The sequence below is a fragment of the Myotis nattereri genome (assembly GCF_964212035.1).
Source record: "Myotis nattereri genome assembly, chromosome: 16".
NCBI lineage: Eukaryota > Metazoa > Chordata > Mammalia > Chiroptera > Vespertilionidae > Myotis > Myotis nattereri.
The window spans coordinates 35139652-35145651 of NC_138091.1; the positions used below are offsets into that span (position 1 = coordinate 35139652).

At 39.3% G+C, this 6000-nt stretch overlaps 1 pseudogene across 1 annotated transcript; it reads right to left on the reverse strand.

Moving 5' to 3' along the window:
• Positions 1 to 841: 841 nt before the first annotated feature.
• Positions 842 to 5777, reverse strand: LOC308531850 (protein maestro-like; annotated as a pseudogene). Its single transcript has 2 exons — positions 5616 to 5777; positions 842 to 1551 (listed from the first exon to the last, which is right to left on the reverse strand). The product of its transcript is annotated as a protein maestro-like (transcript).
• Between the last annotated feature and the right edge of the window lie 223 nt (positions 5778 to 6000).

Genomic DNA, 6000 nt, shown 5'->3' on the forward strand with positions numbered 1-6000 from the left:
ATGTTGACTCCAAAAATCAGATCATATGGGTTTGAATTTTGGATCCATTGTTTATTGGGGCCATCTTGGGCAAGTTACTTTAATTTCCCTGTGACTTAGTTTTCTATCTATAAAATGAGGATAATAACAGTACCTTTCTCATAGGGTTGTTGTATTAAATAATACTTGCACAGCACTTAGCACTCAATAAATTATAAATGTTCTCAATAAATGTTACTTCTTATTATTCCATATGTTACCATCACCCTGAGGTTTTTCAACACATGCTTTATAGATTTTTTCTCTTTATTAATTCTTGTTTGGAATGATCTTGGAGACAATGACTATTGATGATTATGAGAAGCTAAAGATACCCCTCCAACCTTCTTGGTATTTTGACCAACTTTAAATAGGTCTTACCAAGAAAAGGAATCAGTAGCAAATGACAAAGTATCAATAACAAATTTTTTAAATACTTAAGGTAATAGTTATTCTCCTATGGCTCAGAAATTAAAATAAAATTAAAACTGAAAGATAAGTGACAGCATTGAACTTAAGGAAAAAAATGAGAAAGAAGCACTGAATCGACATAGACTTTAAATGTTTTAAAGAAAGGACATACCTTCTCGTCAAATTTGTATGGGGAGACATTGACATAGGGAAAGCAATTTAGATTTACTTTGGACATAATTATACTATTCTGCAGTATTATTTTTGCCATCAGTTGTTCTTCCGACATCCCCTTTTCTATCACAGTCACCAGAGGAAAGCAGAAGCGTCTGAAGAGTTTGGAGAGGGGAACGAGCAGCGCTCCCGCTCCCGCAGTGTGCTCATGTGGAAGCATTTCCCTGCGGCTCTGTGTTTACAGGATTTTATTTGTGTAGAAGTACTGCAGAAGCACTGGGTGATAGTGGCTCAGCTGCGGGCAGAGCTGGAGGTTCTTTTGCCCTTCTTCACTCTGGAAGCTGTGTTCCCTCCTTTGTCTCAGATAGGGAGAACAGGCCCGAAACGTGGTTTTGCAAGCCTTGGCAACCTGGAGATTTCTATCCTGTAAATGGATTAGGAGGGAATTTTGAGTTTGCTTAATATGATTGGTGAAAATTTTCTTCCATTTCCACCCAGCAAAAGCAGCCAATTGCCCAAGTGAGACAAAGGCTGAGTGTCTCAGGCTGTCATTGTTGGCATCTAGTAGAGTCCTGGTCTGAAGAGTGATGTCTATGAAGAGCCCAAACCTTTCCCCTGGATCTTGCCCAGGATGATGGTCATAGTCTTCCTGCTCATGCAGGTGCCTTCAGAACTCACAGGATCATACAACCCATGCACCAGCAGGTCTAGGACAATTTTCTTGTACTTTCTCATCTTGTTGGGGTTCTCACAGGCCATGGTTCCCAGGCCTTTCATTGACATGTGATACTTTTTAGCACTGGATCCTGGGGCTCTTTCTGTCAAGAGGAAAAACACATTCTTCAGAGGCTCTCTCTTCTAGAACCTCAGTTTCCAAGAGATCCTGGAAAAGAAAGACATCGTTGATGTCCTTTTCTTCTTGGACTGGGAGGTGGAGATGGAAAGGGGCTAGTCCAGGATTCTTCTGTTTGGTCCATGGATTTTAACTCATTTGCTGAGCTCCAGCGCTGGGGCAGCAGCTCAAAAGGCCCAGGGACATATGAGGAGGAAGTGAATTGTCTGGCTTCAGTTTGAGAGCTGGAGGGGCAGCTTTCTCCCAGACGGAAGTGCTGGCAGAGGCCATTGTTCTTTTACTGAGTCCTTCCTCCACAGAGCCAGCAGGCAGGCACAAAATCTGAGTCTCCATCAACCTCAACCTTGGTATTATTGACATTTCTGACTGAATAATTCTTTGTTATAGGCTGTTTAGCAGTATCTCTGGCTTCTACCCACTAGGGCTTCTACCCTTCTGTGACAATCAAACCATCTCCAAACATTGTTAAATGTCCCCTGATAGGCAAAATTGCCCTTCTCCCCCCAGAGCACGGGTCTAGCAGAAGAAATATCTAATCTAATATTAGAAATATGTTAGTGGAAAAGTATACACAGTATAGTATTGACACAAAGAGGGTAATAGCTAACCTTGCCTGGGGTTCAGGAAAGGTTTTAAGAAGCAGAAGACAGTAGATCTGGGTTGTGAAGAAAGAGTTAAGTGCTTGACAGGCAAACAAGGGAAGACAAAAGAATTAATAGTAATATTAGAAAGAAAAACAGCATCTAAAAACAGAAAGGTTGAAATAGTTTGGTGTCTATGTAGAGTTCTAGTTCAGTGTTGATTGGAACATAGATTTGAAGGCTGTGGTGAAGGGAGAAGGAAGCAATAAAGCTGAAGAGGTAGAGACAAGGTTATAAAAGAACTTGCAGGCGATGCTAAGAAAAGTTGGGTTTGCCCTGACTGGTTTGGCTCAGTGGATAGAGTGTTGGCCTGTGGACTGAAAGGTCCCAGGTTCAATTCCGGTCAAGGGCATGTACCTAGGTTGCGGGCACATCCCCAGTAGGAGGTGTGCAGGAGGCAGCTGATGGATGTTTCTCTCTCATTAATGTTTCTAACTCTCTATCCGTCTTGTAAAATATTAATAAAATACATTTTTTTAAAAGTTGGGCTTTATTGAGTTATGATGATAAACCACTGAAAGTATTAAGCAGAGAAATGGCATTTTAGAAAGGTAATTTTTAAAAATAATCAGGGAATGGTTTAGGAGGAGATAATATTGGAAATAGATTAGGTAGAAGACAGTTACAATAGTTAAGGGCCTAAACTAGGGCCATGGGGGCTAAAGAGATGGGAAATGGCACAATCAATATACAGGAGGTAGAACTGATAAGATTTAGTGATTGCTTAGCTATGGAGAATAAGGAATTGAGAGGAGTTAGGACAATGTCAGATATCCCACTATTGAGTTAACTCATTATTGTGGCATTACACAAGACTGTAACATTTTAAGCCAAGATCAGATAAAGACTAAATTTTTTTCATTTATTAATAGACAATTGTATCCATAAAATGACTAAGTTCCACAAATGCCATGAAGGCCAAATAATTCAAGGATGGGATAATTTTTCAACACCTTTGTTGAAGAACTATGGTAATGAGGACCTCTACTGTTGAGAATATGAATAGCTTCAACATTAGAATTAAACATTCAGTAAAACGTCACCCAGGCACCAGCAATCCACAGCCTACCCAGAGTTCAGATATTCTTTTTAGAGGCACAAGGCTAGTTGTGTTACTGGAGCCTAAACAGAAATGCTAGTAGGGTAGAATCCAGGTCTCCTCCAACCTCCTGGAATACTTCTTCACCTCCAGGTGCTCCGCATTCTAGTACTGTCTGCTGGCCTGAGTCTGTATTCGTCCTGAATACTACTGTGGTTTTTTGTGGGGGGTTTTTGAGAAACAATTACACAGCAAATTTAATGTTTATGCAATTTAAATGCATTGATGCTACAAGTTGGAATAAACTGTACTCCAAATTCTCCCAGTCTATGCTCAAATCCTTTTAGAAAGGGAAGAGAGTGCTTCTTTCTGTCTAACCCTTGCCTCTAGAAAAAAGAGCTCATCTGAGATGGAGGGCTTAGAAATGCAACCTGGTCAATAGAAATATTCCCTTTTCCAGATAATTTTTCCTTTACGTAATCCACCTAAATGCTATGTTGACTGAAAGCACCAGATTCTCCTACAATTGACTCCTCCACAAAGTCTGAATCCAAAAGATGTTTGAGTTTGCCAAGCAACTGAGCATAGGATACACATTTTCCCTCAGGTTTCCTTACAGTTATCTCAAAAGATTTTTAAACAGTTCAATTACTTTTAAAGGGTTATTTGTTTATTTGTTTGGTGAGAAGCTTTTCTCAAATGTCACAAACTATAGGGTTAAGGAAGATTTCTTTTGTGATTATATTTAGTATACGCATGGTTATGGCTCTTTATACAGCTTTCCCTTTAAGGGAGCCTTAGTTCCATTATTTCCACGATATTCATTGATAGCTATTAAACTGACCCAAGGGTTTCCCTAGGTATAGTTTGGCTAATAAATATCAGACACACTAGTGTTTGAATTTGGGCTCTGCCATTTATTAGTTTATTGTTCAAGTTACTTAACCTCTCTGACTTTCTCCTGTGTTAAAATGGGGGTTTTATGAGGTTTGAATATGTTAGCATTTATGAAAAGTATATGACAGAGACCAGCACAAAATGAATGCTGAATATATCTAAATTTCCCTTCTCTTCCTTTTCCTTCTCTTTATAAAGAGCACAATAAATAATCACTTCAAAGTGAGAGTTATTTAACTGTCTACAAAACATGTCTAGGTGGAGTCCTTAATCAACATCATGTTTTCAAGCCAAATGTGAGTCAAACCAAATTCTTCCCTTTATCAGATTGTGTTTTTAGCATAAGAAAGGCAGTCAAAAGAAACTAGGTGTTAGAGGGTGTGGTTGTACGCATACAGTACCAAAGGCATAACCCATTTTGTATAAGAAATCCAATAGAATTACCAAAGAGTTTTTAGTCAGCATCTATGGTCACATGTGAGCATGTTATTTGGTACAGGGATTGATGAGGGAGAAAAGCCTACGGAAGTTCGAAACAAGAAAAACAGAAACCCCAAATGCAGAGGAGGCTCACACTATCACTGGCACCATGTACGCAAGTTCCCAACAGGCAACGTGCGCATTTAGTCACTCTATACCAGTGATGGCGAACCTATGACACGCGTGTCAGAGGTGACATGCGAACTCATTTTTTTGGTTGATTTTTCTTTGTTAAATGGCATTTAAATATATAAAATAAATATCAAAAATATAAATCTTTGTTTTACTATGGTTTTCTTTGTTTTTCTATATGTGACACGGCACCAGAGTTAAGTTAGGGTTTTTCAAAATGCTGACAAGCCGAGTTCAAAAGGTTCGCCATCACTGCTCTATACAAAGAAAGATCAATAGCTCTCATGCCTCAGCTTGAAGACTCATAGTTAGGTCATCCCGTCATAATTTTTGTTGTTGTTAAAAGGGAATCTCAAACCATATGCAGAGAACCATATGCTAAAATACAAATTCAAGCTAGTGCACAAATGTATTTTCATACAGCCAGGAGATTTTGTTGTTTTCAATGCTTGGGGTGAAATGTGAAAGCTAATGGTTCCTATTCATTTTGAAAATGAAGAGGAAGCAGCAATTGGGTTGAAGAAATAATGGGTTAGCAATCAGGAGATCAAGAGTCTAACCCTTGCTTCTGTCACTGCCTATCAGTGGGACCTAGGACAAGTCCCCTACATACAGTGCTTCGGTTTCCCCACCAGAATGTTCTAAATAACAATTCTGGCACGAACCTCAAAGGGAAAAGATAATAAGCATACAATACTTTGCAATCTTCCTTAAGACGGTGTTACATAAATCCCAGTCATTACTACCACTAATACGCTAGGATGATAGTACCTGCAGGGAGGTAATCATCACCCTGTAGAGAGAGTAAGCTATTAATCACCTCCAATCCCTCAAATTGTGTGTCAAGTCAAGGACAAGTGAGAGATATGCTGACTATAGTACTGGTATCAGAAGGAGTTTCTATAAGCCTCAAGCCTTCACTGTGAACATTTTGCTTCTCAGAAAAAAAAGATTCTGCATTCAAAGTAACCTCATTGCTATGAGAAGGTATGATCTTGACTAGTTTATCTTTCTTGAGGCTTTCAATCTTGGCAGCAGTGCTGTGCTTCCCACTGAAGCTGAAGTACTTGTGCCAGATTGTATTGTCAACATAAGCAGGGGGAAAGAGGCTTACATCAGCTGAGAAACCCATTTCCAATTTAGGGTTAGAAAATGTCTTTCTAAATCCAAATTGTAACTTTTATCTTAGACTTCCCCTTTAACTAATGCGGTCACGTGCAGATCAAATGCTTAGACTGATAAATGTGTAAGGGATTCACTCATTGTCAAAGCCCAGAATCCAAAGGTGATTAGTCGGCTAAAGAGGGAAGATGCGCACCAGACAACCTTGTTTGTTGCTTTGCCACTTAATCACA